The sequence below is a fragment of the Thamnophis sirtalis genome, unplaced genomic scaffold (genome assembly GCF_051295495.1).
Source record: "Thamnophis sirtalis isolate CommonGarterSnake01/CBP01778 unplaced genomic scaffold, rThaSir2_p1.2 scaffold_10, whole genome shotgun sequence".
NCBI lineage: Eukaryota > Metazoa > Chordata > Lepidosauria > Squamata > Natricidae > Thamnophis > Thamnophis sirtalis.
In genome coordinates, this window is record NW_028261390.1 from 73490207 (window position 1) to 73511677 (window position 21471).

The window sequence follows — 21471 nt, forward strand, 5'->3', positions numbered from 1 at the left end:
CTCCCTTTCACGCAAGTCCGGGAGCTGAGCTGCCAATTGCCGCAGATCCGCCATGAGCGATGGAGTCCGTCACGCCTACGAGGCCGGCCTTCCACCCCTCCCAGCGACCCTCCTTTGGGCCGGGCTGAGTGCGGGGCAATCGCGGCTCTCTCCCAAAGCCCTCCTGGCCGAATATCTCGAGGGGTCCGGCGAGACCGCGATCGCAGCTCGCTCCACTCTTTCCGCCGGCGGCCCGGGGCGCCTTGCAGGGATGCCGCCTGCGGCTCAGGAAAGGGAACGGGAGCTTCAGGGCCGCCGCCGCCGCCGCGGAGCGTATCAGCGCTAGTTCGCAGCCGATTGTCCTGCCGGCGGCGACTTCCGTCCCCACACCCCGCCCTGCTCCCTCCGGCGCCTCCAAGCTTCCAGCGGGGTCCCATAAGGGCCCCCAGCCGAAGACTTCGAGCTGCCTGGCCGCCTGGGTCCGTCTCTCCACCCCCCACCTCCAGCCCTCGAGCATGCGAGGAACGAGCATCCCCGCGCTTGTTCCCCGCGATTTCTTCTCGGAGGGGAGGGGGAGGCGCTGCCTCCGCGCTTTCTTTGGGAAGCCAAAGGGGTTTCGGTGAACTTTGAACTTTCCAGATTTGTTGAAGCATTTGTGGCACCTTGGTCGGCAACCGTCTCCAGCGGCCTCGGGAATTTAGTAGCCGTCGGTGGGCGATCGCATTAGCTGCATCTGCATTAGGTCGTGCAGAGAAAGCGCCGCCCGGAGCCGTTTTGCGGATCTTTGATTTGGGGGTCGAAAAGGTGATTTTGAAAACAGGTTTTGGTGAGAGTCTCCCCTGGAAAACGGGGCGGGGAGGGCTCGAGCAAGGGCCAGAAGGTGCGCCCTAGGGGACACCCCAACCCCCCCTGGTCTGCCCTTCCCGCCCCTCTCCTCTGGCCTGGGCAAGCGGCTCCTCCAGCCACCACCCGCCTCCCACGGAAGGGACTGGGGGTCGCGGGAGCGCAGGGCGAGAGGACTCAGCCGCAGCGTCCCCGTGGCCGCTGGCGAGGCCTCCTCTTTTCCGCGAGTTCTGCGAGCGAAGGCCGCCTGTCCTTTCCGGGAAGCAGCCAAAGGCAGGCAACCCCCATCCTCACCCCACCCCCCGCTCTCTAGATCTCTGCCTCTCCGCGACGGATCAGGCCCTCTGCCCCTCCCAAAGCCGCCCTCCCGGTCAAGGGGCCTTGGGTTAGAGCGGGGGCGCCTCTGGGGATTCAGGAACTCTCCCCCGCCGAACGAAGCGCTGGAGCTTCTCAGAGGACAGAATTCCTGTCGTTCCGAATCGAGGAGCTTCTTCCTCGAAGGCTCCAGATCATCCATCGCTCCGGCGTCTGTCGCACTGGGTTCCACCACAAAAGCGCGTAGGACAAAATCGCGCTCGACAAAAGCGCGCTGTGACGTCATCACAGCGCGACGAAAAAGATCGAAAAAATGTAAAAATAAAGCTAAAACCTTCCCCTAACCCCCCCAAACCTAACCCTAAACCTAACCCTAACCCTAACTCTTAACCTAACCCTAAACCTAACCCTAAACCTAACCGTTAAAGTAACGAAAAACGTAACGCTAACCCTTATCCTAACCCTAACGCTAACGCTAACGCTCTAAAGCTAACCCTAACCCTTACCCTTACCCTAACCCTAACCCTAACCCTAACCCTTACCTTTATGTGAATCGGCTTGCTTTAATTTAATTTTTATTAATTTTTATTTGAATTTTTCGATCTTTTTCGTCGCGCTGTGATGACGTCAAAGGCGCGATTTTGTCGATCGCGCTTTTGTCGTCCGCGCTTTTGACGGGTCACGGTCGCACTGAGAGTCGCCGGTGGGTCAGAGGCTAACGGCTCCTCCCGCCACCCACCCTCAGGCTGGCTCAGCCTTGTGGGCGAAGGAAGCCGCTTTGCCTGGCCTAGAGGCAAGGCGGTGGGGCTGGGGAATCGGGGCCATCTCGTGCGCCCCCTCCCAGCTTCTATGCAGAAGGCCTCCTTCCAAGCGAGGATAGCCTCGGAGGCCCTGGGTCTCTTCTGTCCCTCCGGCCGCCCCTCCGCGGGTTCTCTCTGGCGGCGCCGGGCCTTTCCACCTGCCAGAGCCTCCGGGGGGGGGGCTTCTTTTGCGGCCCGCTTCCTTTTGTGGGGCTGGGGCCGCGGCTGCGGGCAGTCCCGGAGACCAGAAAAGCGGCCGCCCCTCCTCTCGTGCTCTGCGGAGGCTTCGGGGCCAGAAACCCCGGCGGCCTGCCACGGAAGACTGCAAGCATTTGGAGCGGCGGGAAGAGAAAACGCCTGAGCCGAAGTGGCCGTGGCTCCGTGGCAGAACGCTCCGTTTCTGCTCGGTGATGATGGAGCGCCTTCCAGCCGCCGCCTCCCCCCGCCTGTGTGCCAGGGTGTCCGGGAGGCTCTGAGAGGGGCAGGTGGGATCCTAAACCTCGGGGTCCAATTCTCGCACTCAGTGAGGTTAGACTGAGCGCCCTGCCCGCCTTTTCTGTGGGGGGGGGGGGGGGAGGACAGAGGCAGCCCGGAGTCCGCCGGCGACCCTCCAATGGGATCGGGGCGGAAGCTGCAGGGATCATCGGTTGCAGGCAGCTTGGCCGGAGTCAGGCTGGACGGTTCAAGCTCTACTTCAGATCTGGACAAATCTGGCCTCGAGTTTAGCGGATCCCATTTGGTGCCTTGAAGGGATCCCCAGAGGCCACTTAGTCTGGAGACACTGCCTCTGCCCCCCCCCCCCCCGCTCAGCTTTTTCCTCAAACGACTGGCTCCCCCCCCCCCAAAAAAAGCCGTTTGAGGCAAGAAGTGGGGTGGGCGTTTCTGTCGGTCTGGGAGGGACGGGAGGCGCATTCTGTGAACCGCGATGCTCTCCCGAAAGATTCCGGACACAAGAGAGTCCCACCGCCCCGGGCTGAGGCTGGGGCTCTTCTGGCAGGCGGTGAGACGGGGAGGGGCTAAATGGTGAGCGAGGGGAAAACTTCCCAATCGCCTGCGCTGTTTGCGCTTGGGGTTATTATACAGGGGGAACCTGGGAAACCGTCGGCCTAATTATTTATTTTTATTCTTAAAATTAAACGTCTATGCGCCCCATGGACTCTACTATAATTTATAATGATCCTTTGGGCCTGAGCGTCCCTGACCAGGCGAGAATCCGCTCCCTCCTGCGAGCCAGTAACTCTCCAAATCTGCCGTCTGCATTCAGCCCTGGGGATCCGGCCAAACACCTCCCCCACCCCGCAGGCTTTGCCCACTACGGCCCATCCCCGGGCCTCTCACGGAGAGAAGCTTTGGCCCACGAGCTCCTCTGCTGCCTTGGGAGCGGCCGGGCCGTTCGCTTCCTCCCGCGGCGCTTGCCCGAGGTCTCGTCCTTAGCAATAGGAAAGTTCTCCCACGACCCTGGAGCCCCAGCTCTGAGGGGTCTCCCCCCTGCAGTCAGAGCAACCAAAGGGGCAGCCGCGTGGGGGGGGGGCTTGTCTGTCCCCTCTGACTCCGGAGGACGTTCCTTGATGCCCCACCGACCGGCGGAGCTGGGCGGAACCTGCTGGGCCACCCGGCGGCTCTGCCTTGAAGAGCGGTGGGGAGAAGGGCCCAGTCCTAGAGCTGCCTCGGGTCTCTTCGGTGCGCTGGCAAGTTCCGACGGCTCCCGCGCTGCCCGTCCCGCCCGCGGCTTCTTCCACTCCAGCCGGCCCTCCCTCGCCAACAGACTCTCCGTTTCGGGACTGGAGGAATTGGGCCAGCGCCGCCGCAGAGGACGGCGAGGGAAAGTTAAGAGCAGCCTCGCCCGCTGGCCTCGCTCGCGGTGGGACGATTCGAGGCGCCCTTCGGATTCTGCCCTCAAGCTCCGTCGGAGGTGCGCCCCGACCGCGGCGGCCAGGGGGACTGGCGCCCTCCTAGGATCTGGCGCGGCGCTCTCCTTCCTCGGCCTTTGGGCAACTGCCCCGCGGCTTTTTCGTCGCGTCTTCTCCGCTTCACCGGGATCTTCCCTCCGGCGTTGGGTCGCCGCCATTCGTTGGCTAGAAATTCCCTTTCGAATGAGCGGAGTCCAGTCTCCCTTTGCGCCGCTTCCGAGCCCTTCGAGAGAGAGGAGGGCTGCTGGATGGCGGCAGCGGGCGGGGAGACTTCTTGGGTTGCAGTTCTAACGCCCTCGACCTGGCGCCCTTCACCTTTCCATCGAAGCGGCCGGACTAGCACCGGCGCTGGGAGCGTGCGCTGTGGACGGTGGAGATCCAGGGCCGAATTCAGGAGGCGGCAGGCAAATCCGACCGGCAGCAGCGCCCTATGAGCGAGTCCGAACAGCCACGGTTAGGACCGTCCAATTCGAGGCCCAGCTGACCCGACCGGCCTCGAGGACGCTTCCAGGCTGCACCCCCGGTTTCCGATTCCCAGCCCCGGCCGTCCTTGCGCGGGAGCGCAACTCCTTGCCCAGATCCTCGAGGCTGAGCACGCTGGGCAACCCGGGGGTGACGCTTGAAGCCTCCAGAAAAAAGGCGCTCCAACTGGCAGCGGACGGATCCGGCTGCGAGAGACGTCCCAGAGTCCCGCGCTTGGGTCAGGGAAGCGACCCGGGCCAGGCCGTCGGGCGTCTTCTCAAGGGCCGAAGGGCGACCGTTCGGAAGGCCGGAGACGTCGGCGTCTCCCCTCTTCGGGGCGGGCAGGGTGGAGCGGATCAGGGCGGCCAGCGACAGACGCCGCGGGAGGAAGGGCCGGCCAAGACCGCTGCGCCAAGTCAGCGCTTGGGCGAGCCTACGGGCAGAGTCGGTTGGGCTGCCGGCTCAAGGCGGACTCCTCGAATTCCACAGTGGTGTGGGGGAGAGGTCGCGTCTCTCTCCATCCTCCAGCTCTGCCTGCCCGCTTCGAACCGCTCGGGAGGCCCTGGTCCCTGCAGGCTCTCGTTCTCCAAGCGCCGCTGCCACGCGCTGGGCCGCCTGCCGGACCTTCCCTTGTCCGAGCCCTTCCGTCGGCAGGACAGAAGCGCTAGGAGGCGTCGTGGTCCCGAGAGGCCGGGCTGGAGGGCGGTCAGCGTGGGCTCCATCGGGAGATGCAGATGGAAGGGTGAAGAGCGCCAGGTTCAGTCGAGGTCCCCCTGAGGCTCCGTTGGCGGAGGCTGCCTGTCGCTGGCTGGTCTCCACTAACACCCCGGCTTGCACTGAGCCAGGCAGGGCCTTGGGGGGGCTGGTGATTGGGCACCTCTTGGGCTCCCAGCCTTAGGAGTGGGGGAGCAAAACCTCGTCCCTCTCTCATCTCCCTCTCAAAGCCTCATCCCCTTCTCTCCTAGTCCTCATGCTGGGCCTGAGATGCAAAAGCCAAGACCCTCCTGGGCCCCTTGGAGGAAGGCAAGAGGCCACAGCGCTTATTTTCCTTGGATCTCTGAATGTATTTTCTAAAAATTAATACAAAGTCTCAAATTAAATAGTCCAGCCTGCTTGGGCTGGGCTGAAACACCTGGAGACACCAGGTGGGAAAGCCTTGCCTGCATTGGGAGCTGTTCCTGGCCTTCCCAGGTGATCTGCTTCCCCCCAGGCGAGCCTTTCAGCCAATGGCAGGACTGCCAGGACCCACCTGTTGGCAGGTGCCCTGCTCTTCAGGGCCAGTGGCTTTCCCCAGTCTTTTCTACTTAACAATAGGTACAATAGGTGTTTTTTTTTCCCCTCCAAATTTGCAAAAAAAATAAAATAAAATCCTTTGCATTCACATAGACACATACACACCTGTGCCCTTCCATCTGCATTTGGCATGGCTTATTTTCAGGGAAGGACAGGTGTCCCTACAAAATCTAATTTTGTCTCAACTGGAAAGCAGTTTCAGATGTCATGGGGAGCCGGACCTGTTGGATGAGAATCAGCAGCTGGGGAGTGAGATGTAGATCTTTTCCCTTCGTCCGTCCTTATCCCTTATCCCGGAGAGCTTCCTGCAGGCAGTATAACAGAGCTGGAAGGGACCTTGGGGGTCTTCTAGTCCAACCCGCTGCTGAAGGAGGAGACCCTTGACCATTTCAGACAAAGGGCCATCCAATCAGTGCAGTTACACCACATCTCATTAAATGCTGATTAAAAATATAAGAAGGATATAGGACTGAAAAGGTGATTAGACCAAAAGACCTGGTCCTCTTTTTGTCAGGGTTGGTTGACATGTAGCCATAATGACATTCTTCTTAGAAACTCAAGGCTGTCTTTGTCTCTGCACCTGGCCGGAACTGGATGGGAGGAATCTGTCTTTGTGGCAGTGGAAGATTGGACCATGGGGTGGACTTGTGGGTGTTGGGGCAGGATCTTGAAGTCCAAAAGAAAAGATGGCTTGCAGGCACTTTTCTTTTCTGAGGTTGAGGGATTTACTTGCTTCATTATTTATGTATCCTGTTTGTATGGCTGCCCACCTCAGAAAAATGTAACAGCCCCGCCCTCCTTCCAGGGGACCTTGCCCCCCCTGCCTTTCCTGGGATCATTGGAGGGGGGAGGGCTGGCCCCGCACGAGAGCATTCCCACGGCCTGCCCTTTGGCGCAGGGGGGGGACTCCATGGAGAAGATCCCGAATTCTGCTGCTCTCCAAGTGGAAGGTCCTCCAGGGTCATCCACCCACTAAGTAAGAAGAAAAAACCCACTTGGTTGATTCCGTGGTAACATTTAGGAAGGGTCATGGAAAGCCATGTGGCCAATGGTGGGATTCAGTTTTTTAAAACTACCGGTTCTGTGGGCGGGGCTTGGTGGGCGTGGCTTAGTGGGCGTGGCAGGGGAAGGATACTGCAAAACCCCCATTTCCCTCCCCACTCCTGGGGCCTGAGCCCGAGGTGGCATTTGCCGGTTCTCCGAACTACTCAGAATTTCCGCTACCGGCTCGCCAGGACCTGTCAGAAACTGCTGGGTTTCACCCTGCGTGTGGCTCAAGAAGGAGCCTGAACATCATCCAGGAAGGTCAGAAGAGGATCAACTGAGAGTGGGTCAACCAAGAAAAGAGGGAGGGAGGAAAGGAAGGAAGGAAGGAATTTGGCCATTGGAGGTAAAGTTCACCAGTTCCTCCCTTGCATCCCTGTGACAAGGGGCCTGGGGCAAAAGGTCATCGCAAGAGCAGTGGGGGCATCTGACATGTGAGAGATCACCGGCTGCATCCTCCTCTCCTTCGGAAGATCTCCCCTCCCAGCTCCCTTCCGTCGTCGTTCAGAAGGTACAGTCATCCGCTCTGGGCTTCCCTTGCTGTGGAGACCTGCCTGCCATTCCCTGCTTCTTTCCCTGATTAGCTGAAAGATTTTCTAGTACAATTTTAGCAGGTTTTTTTTTCTTCCTTCCAGGGAATAAACCCTCAAAGGCCAGGCTCAGGTCACGTCTGGGGTTGTGATTCTGACCAGCACATTCTAGAGGGGAGGGCTAGAACCAGCACCTCTGTGTGTGTGTGTGTGTGTGTGTGTGTGTGTGTGTGTAGGGCTCAGCTGTGACAGGTCTGTGTGTGCTGCTGTTGTTGCCAATGGGAGGATTTTTCTCCCAGGGAGTCTAAGTCTCCCCAACTCAACTCTGGGAAGGACCAGCCAGGCCAAAGAAAAATCCATAATGTCAGCCTGGTTTCCTGCTACAATTCCAGACAAATGGTGGTCAAGGTGATTGGACACTTGATGGGATGCTGCTGGTTAACCCAACTGCTTTTATCGTATCCTAAAGCAACAGTGTGTCTTTTAACCAAGTGGGCAGAGTCCCCAATCCACAGAATGGGAGGCGCCATGACTAACTTGCATAATAATCACACGGCTGCATGCACAATCCTTTCTGGACTTTCCAAATATGCATTATTTTTCCTTCCGTGGAAGAAGACATTGGGCATTAAAACTTCCCAGAAGACCACCAGACCCTTCTCTGTGTAGGGTCCAAAGGTGATACATTGGCACCAGTATCTAAGGGAGGAATGTAGTTTTTGGAGATCCATTAATCTTCCCTCTTGAAGAATTCAAAGCAGATGTAGATAACCGGCATTACAATTATAAAATTGTAAAAGTCTAAAATTGAAGCAATTTTGGGAAATTAAGAAAACATTTTTGGCCTTCAAGATGACTAACAACCAGAGAAATGTAGTAAAGAAAAAGTATATTTAATTATTCATGTAATAACTGCAGCTAGAATCGTATTTGCACAAAATCAGAAAATGCAAAAAATTCCCTCAGAGGGAGAGGTAATTAAAAAAAAAAATTAGACTGTGCAGAAATGAGCAGATTAACATTGGCAAATAAAGAGAAGGAAAAATCAGAGTATTGTAAGATATGGGGATGTTTTTATCACTGGAGAGAAAATCAATATATACAAAAAGAAACAAACAATTGGATAATTTGGAGAAGAATCCAGAATTGTAGAGGAGGAGTTGAATTAAAAGGCAATTGAAATGTAAATGTAAAGGATAAAAGATAAAAAATAGATTAAAATGATGTAACTGTTAAATATGATGACACAAAGATTGTACCCAGGTGACATACTGTAAGTTTAATGATGTAAGAGAGGGGATGGAAAAATAAAATAAAAAAACTTTTCAAAAAACCCCAGCCCTCTGCCAGCTGTTGGATAAAACCTCACTTGAGCCTCATAGACAGAGTGTTGCTTTAGTTGGGGTCCATGTGCCCGGACATCATAAGGAGAGGGGAAACGGGCAGGGAGGGGTTTGCCGGTGGCAGAGAAAGCAACGGGCTCTTCAGGCTCCTCGGTGCCTCTTGGCATCTGGTCTGAAGGCCATGTTGGACCCCCCCCCCCCGTTAAGAAATGGGAGGAAGGGAGCATTGAAACCTGGGGTTGCTTCCCTTGCAGGACCAATCTGTTCCTTGTCCCAGATCCATTAAGGCTGCATCTGTCCTAGTAGTTTATTCCCCCCCCCCTCCCAGGTGTTGCTGTCCTCTTTGAAGCCTCAGACACATGCGGAACAAACCCTTCCCCATCGCTTGGAATCACAGAAAACCAGACTCCCTGGCTAAGCCATGCAATCTCTTAAGGAGAACCCCCACAACTTTGGAGCAGAGGTTTTACCCTATTTCTTTCAGCCCTCTTCCGCGCAGCTTAAATTTGACAGTTAAACCACGTCAGTAGAAGGAATTTGTTTTAATGCAAGGATCCCTGTGGGCAATCTTTTCCATTTCAGAACAGTAGCAGCATTTCTGTAGGAAGAAGGAATTCAAATTAATTTGCCTAAAGGTTGGCCTGCATGTGCCACCAAGAGCAATAAAGTAAAGGGATTTGCATCACAAAAGAATTGCAGGGAAGCTTGTAGTTTAGGTTCTTGTTCAACAGTAGGCAATATTGTTCCATTCTTCTCATACGGAATCTTTGTACCAATTCTCATGCAGCCAGAAGGAAACAGAAAGAGGCAAAGATTTGGCTGTCTCCACAGGGCAGGGCAGGGCTCAGCAGAGCAGGAAGGAGTAACCAATGGTCCTCCTCCCTTCCTAAGATGTTTGGGTGGGGCAACTTAACAGATGACTAAACCCACCCTCTGAAATAGCCCCAAAGTAGGAAGCCTCTGGGGGACCTTGGCCCCAACAGAGCTGTAAGGCCTGCGGTGCTCCCACCTGGCTCCTGGGGACTTTAACTCAGCCGCAGGACAAGCCTTTCCTGCCTGGGGAAAGACCTCCAGGTTGCATCTCTTGGGAAGCTGTCCAGCAAAATCACTCCTGCAGTTGGGTCCACCACGCTCCTCTTGAAAGTGATCTGCCGATACCCTGAGTTGAGCTTTTGAAAACCTTCAATTCCTTTTTAAAGAATTCGATTCAAGTATGAGTGGAATTGCAAATATTGAAGGGGCTCTAAATGGAACCGCCTGGTGAAATCTCTTTTGAGCCTGACATTTTCAGCAACTGGTCGCAGTCAAACGAAATGCATTTCCAGGGTTTGGAAATAGATGAAAGGCAACCAGGGTGGGGGCTGGGTGTGTGTGTGTGAATGTTGTTTACATTCTGCTCTTTTTGCCTCTCGTTATTTTAAAGGCAATTAATACATTTGTAAACTTATTGTCAACATTGGAACTTAATCCAAGCGTATTTTCTTTTCATGCTAATATATTAGTGCTCAACTTAATTAATGCTACCAGTTCTTGTAATTGTTCTATGTGCAGCAAACTGTTAGGCATTTGCTGACAATCTGAAAAATACAAATGAAGAACAACGGATTTTGTTTGCTCAGAAATAAACCCCTTGGAATTCAGTCCAACCAGGCAAGCTTGGGGGGGGGGGGCACGTCTGAAAACTGGCATTTTGTGAATTCTTGGAGAAAACAAAAACAGCAACCATGACAAGTACATTGCCAACTTGATACTCTGCCAATTTATGTACGACTCTTATTGAAAATGAGAAAATGGAAAACAGGATGGAACACATTTGCTGAAACAAGCCTCAAGTCTGTGTTTCCACCCCATCAGCCCCTGTCGGAGCTATCCCGGGATCATCGTGGCTCCCTTCCCAGAACACGGCAGCCTCACTAACTCAGTTGCATCTCCTGACGGTGGTTCTGACAGGGACCCAACTCGCTCGCTAGGTCAGAAGGAAGCACTGGTCGAATACTGGATCCCCACCCACCTTCGCCAAGACAGGATGGCTTATCTCTTTATTTATGACGTTTGTGCAGTGCCTGACTCTTAACAACTCTGGGTGGTTTACAAATTGTTAAAGAAAATAATTAAAACAACTAAACAATGAGACACACACACACTCTCGCACACAGGACAAAGAAGGCAAGGATAAAACCTGAATGGGAAGAAAGAGAAGGAGGAGGAGGAGGAGGAGGGGGCTCCAACCAGCTCTCCCAGCACCTGGGCAAGAATCCAGGCCTTTGAAGCCCTTCGAAGTACCAGCAGGGTGGGGGCTGTTCAGATTTGGGGTGGGGCTCATTCCAGAGGGCAGGCGCTGCTGGACACGGGTTGATGGCAGGAATCGGAGCCCCCTGATCCTGCCAGATGGGATCGGCCAGGCTGCTCCTACAGGAGATGGGCGGATGGGCAGCAGATCTTGTTGATTCCATCAGAACGGGCCATTTGTGTACCCTGCTGAGTGAAGCTGCAGAAGAAGGAAGACCCTCTCCCACTAAACCCAAATGGCTGAAAAATACATTTCATTCCAGGCAACTTTTTGTACCCATCACAGGTAGATTAAACAGATGGAGGAAATCTACCTATGTGGTTACTTGGAATCAAAAACTGTTTGTTGGCATTTCATCAACCCATTGCCAATATTGTATGTGCCAAGAAAATTCAAATAGTCAAGAGAGGGAGAGGTGACCTGCCCAGCTTTTGGGATTCAGTCTGGGCCAGGCCATTCTGTAGCCAGGTCCTTGTGTGCTCGCTTAGGAAAAGATGCTGGAAACTCTTGGGCTCCGGCCAGCCACGGAGGCTTGGAAACGTCCTTGGCCAGCCAAGAAGGGAAGGTCTCGTGTACCTGGATATAAAGGCCTTCTCTTCCGGGTCAAATGTCATCTTAGTCCCAACAAATACATCCCCCGCCTTACCCCCGAATGGCGGTGCAGCCTTGTCACTGCGTGGCCAGAGATGGTTGACACAGGCTGGCCCATGGGCCTCTGAGCGAGAAAAGGGCTGCCCTGTGAAAAGGCTTCTGGGGGGCCACAGCAGAAGGAAGTGGGGGTAGCTCTCATTCCCCTCCCCCACTGATCAGCCTTTGGACCCTCTGCATTCCCACCCTCCCTGCGCACGCACACAGTAGCTGTCCTCTTTCCCCTATGCCCCTGGTGGGGAGCCCATGGCACGCAGAGCCCTCTCTGTGGGCACGCACACCATGGCCACCTGCTTCTCTGGTTTCCGGCATGCGTCATGCCCGCCGGCCAGCTGTCATCGCATGCGCCAGGGACCCAAAGACCAGCTGGCCGGTGGGCAAGCCCATGTGTTCCCGTTTGGGCACTCTGTGCCGGAAAGGTTCGCCATCACTGCTCTACGGTGACGTTTTGCCTCCGTGCACAACAACAGCCACAATGGCCACAAAGCTCCTCGTCCGATTCGTCCGTCGGTTGAATCTGAAAGCAGAGCTGGACCCTCTGGAGCTTCAGGTGATCTGTCCTCACAAGGTCTCGACACTCCCCAAAATCTGTCCCTGTGTTCTAATGTTAAATGTGGGGGGAAAGCTTTTCCCCTGCTTCCTATGATTAATTGCAACTCAGCTCAGATAACAGCAGTGAGATAACACTGACCGCTCTGCAATAGCTAAGCAGGGTCAGCTGTGTTAGTCCTTGGATGAGTGACCATAATCCCATGGCTGCCTGGGAAGGAGGAAGGAATCCCAGAAGAATTAACCTCAAAGGACCTGGAGCATTTAGGAAACCAGCATTAGGAGCCATTAAGAGCAAAAACTATGCGACAGCTAAATGAGCGGTGAGAACCAAAGGACAGATGGACACACACACACACACACACACACACACATACACACAAACACACTTCCATGGGTTGTGACACCAGACCCAGATGCAAGGCTGGCCACCAGGTCTGCCATATTCAGGCTCCATCCTGGAGCTCCGTAGGTCTTCCCCACCCCAGAGGAGCGCTTGAGAACTAGAACGGAGAACGGAGAGTAAGGCATGGGAGGCCTGTGAGGCAGACTAGGCCACCAGGCCCTCCCATCCGAGGAAGATGGCTGCTGGCAGGAGAGAAAGCTGAGCTTGATTTCAGGCAGCTGCTTCTGATTATGCGGTCAGGAGGTTCCTGAGCCACAGCTCTGGCACGGGGGGGGGGAGGGGGGGGGGCTTGGCCGGTCACCCTCTGCCAGCCTCTCACCCTGCCCACAATGGGGCACAGCGTTCCCAGCAAGGATCGGCCCAGGGGCAGCTCCAGCTTGAGTTGCAGCCGTGTGATTGACCGTCTGAGGCTGCCTTTGCTTGGATCGTGGGAAGAGAGCCTGGAGGGCGGCTGGCCGGTTCCAGAATATTCCTTTGCTGCCCAAAGATCAGAAAATACAGTGAACTATTACAAAACTGCAGCTCTGAATTCAGGCCTTTAAACACACACACACACACACACACACACACCCCAGTAAAAGAGGCTGGAGGAAGCAGTGGGAAGACCCCAAAGGAAGGCGGATGGGCGTGAAGAAAAAGGAGTGGGAAATGACAAGTACAAAGGTATAATTGGGTTTGTGGGAATACCACCCCAAAAACACACCCGTTAAGGGAGGAAAAGTGATAGCCACAATAATAGAAGATGAAAGGAAGAGAGGAGGAGGAGGAGGAGGAGAGGAGGAGGAGAGAGGGAATGAGAGGGATGGAAGAAAGAGGAAAGGAGAGGAAGGCAGGGAAGGATAGAAAGAGAAGGAGAGAGGGTAGGAAGGGGAAGAGGAAGGGAGGAAGGAAGGAAGTAGAGAAGAGAGGGAGGGAGGAAAGGAAGGAAAGTAGTGATATATATACAAATAGGTGTATGGAATGGTAAGCAAAGCAACCTCGAAAGTAAATTTCAACTTTTTATATGGGAAAACAAATGTGTAAAAGTGACAAATATAAGAGGAATAAATAACTATGTGAATGTGTACTTGTAACTGTATGTAAGAGGCTGAAAGGGAAGGCGGGTGGGGGCCAGCTGGGAGGCTGGCTGTCCTGAGGGCGACCAGGGGCATCTCAGCTCCAGCCAGAGATGTGCCGGCAGGAGAGCCAGGGCCCTTCTCGGACACTCGGGCGGCCTCTTCTTGGGCTAAGGCTGAGGGCGAGGGCGGGGAAGACTCTGCCTGCCTGGAGAAGGGAGGCTCCCTGAGCCCCAGTGCATCTCACGGGGGCCTCCTCCCCTCCCCATCCACGGTGGGCCTGGCTGCCAGGGCCTTTGCGGGATTATCAGGCGTCTGGATTGGATGTTGCTCCGTTGGAGAGAAGCACTTTGCAGAATATGCATCCATGGAAGCCCAAAGCAGCGTCAACATCAGCCCTTCTGGCCGGTCGGTCGGTGCTTCTCTCGGCTGCTCTTGAAAGGCCTCCGGGGCTTCCCAGCAAATCCTCAGGAGCGGAAGAGCTGCCCCGGCTTCTCCACCGGCTGTTTGTGAGCCCTCCGAAGTGGTTTACGGGGTTTAACCTTAGCCCCCCCCCCTCCTTCCCTGGCTTAGGCGGGAGCACCTGGGGGGGGGCAGGGGGCCCTCCAGCAGCCGTAGGGCCTGCGCAGAGCCTCACCCGCAGGGCAGCCAGCCCGGCCGGCCTGCCGATTGGGAGGAGCTGATCCCTGACTCCAGAGTCTCAGCAGGCTGAAATTCCACGGTGAACAAACGCCCTTCAGAGGAAGCCTCTCTCTGGCTCAGAGGGCTTCGCCAGGGGCACCTGCTGCAGGTAGGTCAAAGAGCCCGAACTGGCAGCTGTGAGAGTTCAGCTGAACCCCCCCCCGGGTGCTTGTGGGCGCCTCTTCAGCCACACTTCCCGCACCTCCAGCAACACCCCATAGGGCAGCGGTCAGCTTCCTCCCGCCCAACCCCCACTGCTGCAGATTGGGTCCAGCAGCCCTTTATTTGGGGGAGGGGGCACCGCAGGGAGTGCCAGCTGAAGAGCCAAAGGGGGGGGGGAAAGATCCGACGCCGTCTTCCCCTGGGCACACTTGCCAACGGGAGGGGCCTGTCTTGTGCTGCCACCAGGCACAACTCTTGACATCTTCCCCACCCACAGGGACTGCTGTGAATGCCCCATTTCTGCCCCATTTCTACCAGCCGTTTTGCCAGCCATGGGGCTGGAGAACCGGCAGCAGGAGAGCCAGGGGACTTGGGTTCCCCATTGCTGACAGTAGGAAATGGGCAGGGGGCCGCAAGTCTGTTGGTCACTTTGATGGAGGAAAAGGCAGAGGAGAGGACGGTCAGTGGTTCAGTGGCTCGGCCAGGGGCGCCATGTTTTCAGGATGGTCCAAAGGTGGGAGGGTCTGGGAAGTAGTGAACCCTTCTGTGAAACCAAGTGGCCTCTGCACGGAAGACACAGATTGCGGGACACCCCAAAAGTAGGTTTCCAGAAAGATTGGCAACCATTTCACGGAAGGGAGCAGAGCAAAAGAGTGACAGGAATCTCCTCCTGCTGAGCCCGGGGCATCCCGTTGGCCACAGGTATTTCTCGGCAGGAGCCACGCGGGGTCTGTGGCCATGAGGGAACAACAAGCCCCACATCTCCAGGTGGGGCCTCCTCACTTTCCCGATGACTTTGGTATCAGCAAAGATCTTGTTACATGCGGCATCACCTACATTTTTTTCCAAGCAATCTTTTAAAGACCTCAGAATTTTTCTACATGGTTTGCGTGGATAATCTATGCATTTATTATCCAAATGTACACAGAAGTTTTGCGTTGGAAAGTGGTGTTACAAAATGCGGCTTTTAAAGGAAAACTGACTGAATTTACCCCCCTTCCTCTACCAACAGAGGGAAATTGCAAGTGTGAAAAGCCGTGCTGGGCTCCTGTCCCTGGAAGCTTCATGCCAGGAGAGAGATGAACAGGAGAGAGAGAAGGACGGGGGAGAAAAACATCTGGAATGTTATTCTAGGTTCCTAAAAACAAAACGAGATGCACAATTTGTCTCAGAATCCGAACTTCCTAAGGTAAAACCCCCAGCCTCCTGTTATTTAGGTGCTGGAGGAAATTTGTAAGCTTATAAAGAGATGCCTGTAAAAGAGTGAGGCCAGCCTAGAATTAAATTTAAATTAGCAGTGCAGTCAACTGTGCCAAAATGACGGATGTGGGAAATGATTCAGAGACGTTGTTTGGGGGTATAATTTTCGATACTCTTTGGAAGGGACTGGAATGTTCCAAGCTGCGTGGAATAGATTGCCCTCCTCTTGTGGACAAAAGAGAGAGGGCGCTAAAGTCTCTGGGCTATGGAGGTGGGTCCTTTTTATTCAGTCTCCCCTGGTAGATTAGGGGAGATCTCACCTATGCTATCCAGAGGATTCCATAGGGATTGGGGGATCTTGTGTATCTGCCCTTTGCACCATCTGCAGAAGGAGGCCGCACATGGAAAGGATCCCTTGACAATTCACTGTAAAACAAAGATTTTGCTTCCTGAACCCTTTTGGCTGAATCAGATGGATTTTTAGCTGCTAATCACAAACATAACCTGTAAGGTAACCCATCTTGCACCATTTTTCTAGAAACCTCCTCTTTCTGTTCCCTTCAGTGCCTGTGGCTGTGCTCCACACATGAAAGAAACATATGAAAACATGTTTGGGATTTAATGCCACCATTAGGGGTACTTCAAATTCTCTTCCATTTTTACCTACTGTCTTTTACCTTTGATGTCAAGTAACCAGCAATCCCATAAAGGTCTCATCTGTTCATATGATTAATTCCTGATAATGACAAAGGGACTTTTGCCAAAATGGTAACCTTGGTAAACCTTTCAAACACGGTTATCCATTTGTCACTTTTTTGGTCAACATTTTGTTAAGATCTCTGTTCTTATTTTAAGGTTAAAAAACATTTTTTTCCCCTCTTTACTTTTTGTAATTCGGAAGGAAGGCAGACTCACCGAGTGGCCGTTCTCTTTATTTTCCAAGACCTCCCTTCAGCTGTAAAGGGGTTATGGCTCAAAAAAGTGATGAGGAGAGAGGAGGTTTGGTTGAACCTACTGGGCCTTTACTCTCCTCCACTGGGGGCTCCCTGCTCCTCTTGAGAAGACTGCCAGGCTCCCATCCTGTGGTCTCCTTGTGAGGAGCATCTGTCTGGTCTCTTCTCCGTCCACTGCAGGTGAGAAGCCTCTGCTGGTTGCCATTCACAACCCCAGCATCCCCTCCGCTCCTTCAGAGGCATGGAATCTGTGGAGGGATTTCACCCGGAAGGCCCAAAGGAATATATCTGGAACCCCCTCCCCCAGAGAGGTCCACACCCTCCCTCTTGGCCTTCAGAAGGCCTGGATCTGCCAGCTGTTCTGGGGCCCCAATGAGGGATCAGCATCCTGGAGGTGGCGAGTGGGCTAGACGGACCCTCCTCCTTCTCCCCAGGGTCCATTTTGCTCCCTTCCTCTCGGCCATCTGGGTCAATTGAAGGTCAGCTGAATTTGAGGCCAATCCTATTACATTCATTGAAGATGGGCAGCAGTTCCTATCTTCACTAAATTGCCAGATGAAAACTCTTTCTGAAAGTCAGAAGGTCGTAGATGTCCAATAAACTTAATTACCTTGAATTAATTAAACCCACTATTAGCTATCTTAGTTTCCTGCTGCACAGAACCCAATGTAAGAAACGGGGGCTGGGGTGGAGGTGTTCTCCCTTGTCCTCCTGCCAGAGACCCTTTGGGAGAGTCTCCAAGGCTCCTCCCAGATCAAGCTACCTGGAGGAGCTGATGAAGTTGCATATGTAATTCCACATGGTCTTAAGTCCCCTCCCTCCCTGGGCCGGCCCTGCAGACTGTTAGGCAGCTGGGGCTGCCAGGGAAGGTGTAACCCAGAGGGCCCCTTGGCTGGGCATTTCAACCACCATCCATTTGAATGTCTCCATCAGGCAAGAGAGAGAGAGGGAGAGAGAGGGAGGGAGGGAGGGAGGGAGGGAGGGAGAGAGGGGGGGAGACAGACAGAGAGACAGAGACAGAGGGAGGGAGGGAGGGAGGGGGGGAGAGTGAGTGAGTGTGAGTGTGTTTCACAAGGTCCGAAGGTTGAGCAAGGAGAAGGCCAGCCACTCCGACTGGGCTTCCCTTCCACTCCCAGGGCTTTGGCAGAGAATGACCCTCGGCTCTCCCTTGCCTGGCCTGCTGTAGGTCATTTACTCCTGGAGCCCTTTGCAGAGGGGCTGGAAGGATGCTCCTGGTCTCCTCCTCCTCCTCCTCCCGGGTGGAATCCATCATGCGGCGGTGGAGCACGGAATCCCATCAAGCCAGGCGGGGAGACGGGGTCAAGCGGTCTGCTACCGCTCTGCTGTTGGAGCTCATCAGAGACATATTTAATTTAATTAAGGTTGTCAGTGCTATTGATTTTGGCAGTTTCAATTACAGTGCTGTTACGGCTTCTGGATCTACTGATCTGTGATGAGGCATATCAGCACCAGCGCACATGGAGGAGAGGGCCCTTTGTCTCTTTTAAAAGCTGACACATCTGCCATCGGCCATAACTTATGACTTTTATCCAGCCCAGCTCCTCTCCTGTTCCTCATAATTAATTTCTCATTAGACAGGTCTTTATTGTTTAATTTGTGCAGTTTATAATCAAATTGGGCACATTAATTGTCACAGAATTTAAGGCTAATGAAAAATAAAGGTTTTCAATAACTTACTCTTCCATTATTCCAGACAAGATAAAATAAAACACTTTAAGGATTGTCAGCTTCTTAAATTATAAATTGGGCTGTTTAAAGAGCAGGGGCATTTAGGAAGCAGTTATCACGCATTTAGTAATGATAAATCCTAGCCTGCAGTGCGATTATTGGGGTTATATTTACTATTCCTCCTCACTTTCCCCCAATTTACCCTTTTCTAATTTAAGGGCATGATGTCTTTTTCCTGGGAGTCAAAGCAAGCGGATTCTCAGCTAATGGGGTGGGTGGGTGGGTGGGTGGGTGGGTGGGGGTGTTACGGTCTCCATGTGTCATTGCCCACCACAACTAACTTCAAAGACTTTGGCTCCTTTGCGGAGAACCCCCAGAAGGATCCGTCTGAGGACCTGTCTGGCCACTGGAGAGCTTCTCACGGAGGAGAGATCTCCTAGAATCCGGAGAGTACAAAACAAGGCTTAGATCTCCCCTTCCTCCAAGTGGAGCTCTCTCCGTTTTGCTTTCTCCCATCCTCGGCTGATCCTTTTTAACAAACACAAGTGGAATGTTTCTGCGTTTTTGGCAAATAAAAACCACTCGGGCAAGAAATTTGCACAATTCCTGGTGCAAGTCATGGATGTCCTCTACAGTTTGTTGGTTCACGGAGGAAGACTTTCCCCACGTAGTTTTGTCCTGAGAATTGCTGCCCAGAATTGCAGTTTTCCAGCCTTCTGCAGTTTTCCAGGATTCTAGTTCATTTCAGAAAGTCAGATCTGTCCCAAATATAAATCAACACTCAGAGAAAAGTCCTTTCTTCTGCATTAACTCTACAAGGGCCTGCAGAACCATCCTGCTTTCTGGGAGTTGGACATAACATCAGAACAGCCAGAAGCGCTGCTGGGATTCTGTAGGCAGGGCGGAGTCAGGAGAAGAAAGTGGGGTTTTTCCTTTCCCCAGCGGTGTTTCCCCCCTCATTTCAACCCACCCCCTCCTGAAATCCACAAGTTGCAACCAAACTAGTTCCAGAGAAGGTGAAGCCTTATTGCTGGTCCTTAGAGAGTCCCCGTGAGATGCGGTTGGAGCTGCCATAAGCTCAAGATGAAGCGGATCCGACGCAGAGAGAAACGAAGCCAGGAACCCTCTCGAAAAGGCCCCTCCAGGTGGACGAGAAGGAAACAAGAAACGTCAAAGGAGAAACGTCCTCAGAAGGTAGACAAAAGGGGAGGCTGGGCCTGGGACCATGGAAACCTCCCTCCATCGCAGCTACCTGATCTGTGGATCAAGAAAGCAAGGGCTCTGGGCATAAAAGGGGCCCTAAAGCCCCCTCCCCCCCATCCAGTTGTCCTGCATCTGGACTTGCTGGCTTCTGTGTCTCTAGATCATGCCTGGCTGCCTCCTTGAGAGGGATGTGGGTAAGTGGAGGTGTGTGTTTGTGCACGCACGTCTTCCATTGCCTCAGGGCCTCCGAATTCCATCAACCATTGTTACCTCTGCATCCCCTTCTCACCACCCACCCTGCCTGTGAACTGCTTGCAGAGGTTGGAAGCCTGGCAGGGGGCAACGTGGATTCCTTGCACAACCTTTGTTAAAATGCACTCTGGGCCCCAAACAGGTGAGATTTGCAGCTGAAAGGAGCAGGTTGGTTCCCAGAGGGACAGAAGTCTGCCAACCGTTTCGGAGGAAGGAGAGAGGTGAAGATTCCTGTAAGGATCCTATCAGACGCCTTCTCCTTCTCCTGGACTAGGACTAGCTCCAGTAGATAAACTGTTCCTGTTAGAAGACTCTCGCAGGCAGGAGTTTCCCTGGTGGGGGGACTTCCTAGTGAGCAGCCCTGATGGGGAGACCGAGCCCAGTCTGACCCAAACCCATTTCCAATGCTGAACACGTGGAAGATAAAGTCCTCGTTGGATTGGTCAGCAAGGGCCCCTCCTGGTAGCTCAGCTTATGAACTACGAGGCTCAGCACATCCTGCGAGGGAAGCAATCTCAGCTGCCACCCAGCCAAGGACTTGGAAGGCCAGCCAGCAAAGGGAAAGGAATGGGGGGAAATCAGCAGCCACAAACTGCTGATATTGGAAATCAACCCCTAAAACTAGAGGATTTCAGAAAAGAACTTTAATTTTTGGAGACACTAATATCCAGTCTCAGGAACGGATAAACAGTGATTACTGAATCTTTATCTTTAGAACAAAAACTTTACAGATACCAAATTTCAATAATTAGGGAAAAAAATGGCTGAATATGTGAATAATATTAACCAGAACTGTAGAAATAAAACCAAAAAAATATTAAATGATTAAAATTTTTGAAGAGCAGTCTCAAACTTTATTAAAACTTCCGAGGTAAAGATAATCACGAAAGAAGTTCTGAAAGGCACAAATTTGGCACTAGGAAATACTAAATCAGAGACATTGGATGGAACCGGTCATCTAATTTATAGTAGAGCCACAGTGATAACATCAGACCTGGGATACAAGACTGTAAAACCCAAGCAAAAAAAATCAATCACCAAAATGGAAAATTTGATTGGAAAGAATGATCAATAAATTACAAGCTGGTATCAGAAATCTGAAGAATTTGAAGGAAAGAAAATTGAAATATAGTTGCATCAAAGAAAGTTCACAGGAGAGATATTATCTTCACACAAACACAAGTGAATTAAAAGGACAAAGTCATGGCTATTTCAAGTAAAATTGAATAATATGAGGGTGGAATAAATCAGTTTTAATAAAATTAGCCGTTTTGAACAAACCAGCATTTGTTTTATAAAGCATCGTTAGGAAATACAAACAATGCCTGCAAATAGAACACAAAACTTGCTTTGATAAAGAGGAAGCATTAGAGTTTTGGGCTGGGATAATTCAAAAACCAAACTAAAGATGTAAAATGGATAAGTGAAGTTGAGAAGTAAATTGGCTGAGCCAAAACAGATGATATGGCCATAACATCAGACATGATGTCTTTTTAAAGTAAGAAAAAAAAAGTTAAGAATGGGAATGGATTATTCTTTTGGCAAAAAATGTTTTGGAGAGAAAAGTATCATCATTAGGTAATTGCATTTATTTACAGGAAGAAGCCATAAGCTTAAAAATAAAGAACCGAATATCTATTTAATTGTAGCAGCCAGTTGTGCAACATTGGACAATTCTAAATAACATCACAATTGAATTGTGGGCCAGCTGCAGCCCCCCCTTCAATTGCCACGTTAGAAAAATTCAAAATTAAAAGAATGAGATTTCAGGGACAGGAACTACAATTTTATTTCATGTGGCTGAACTTCACTCTTTGCCTACAGATTATAGTTTGATTTATTTTTTTATATATAGTAAAAATTT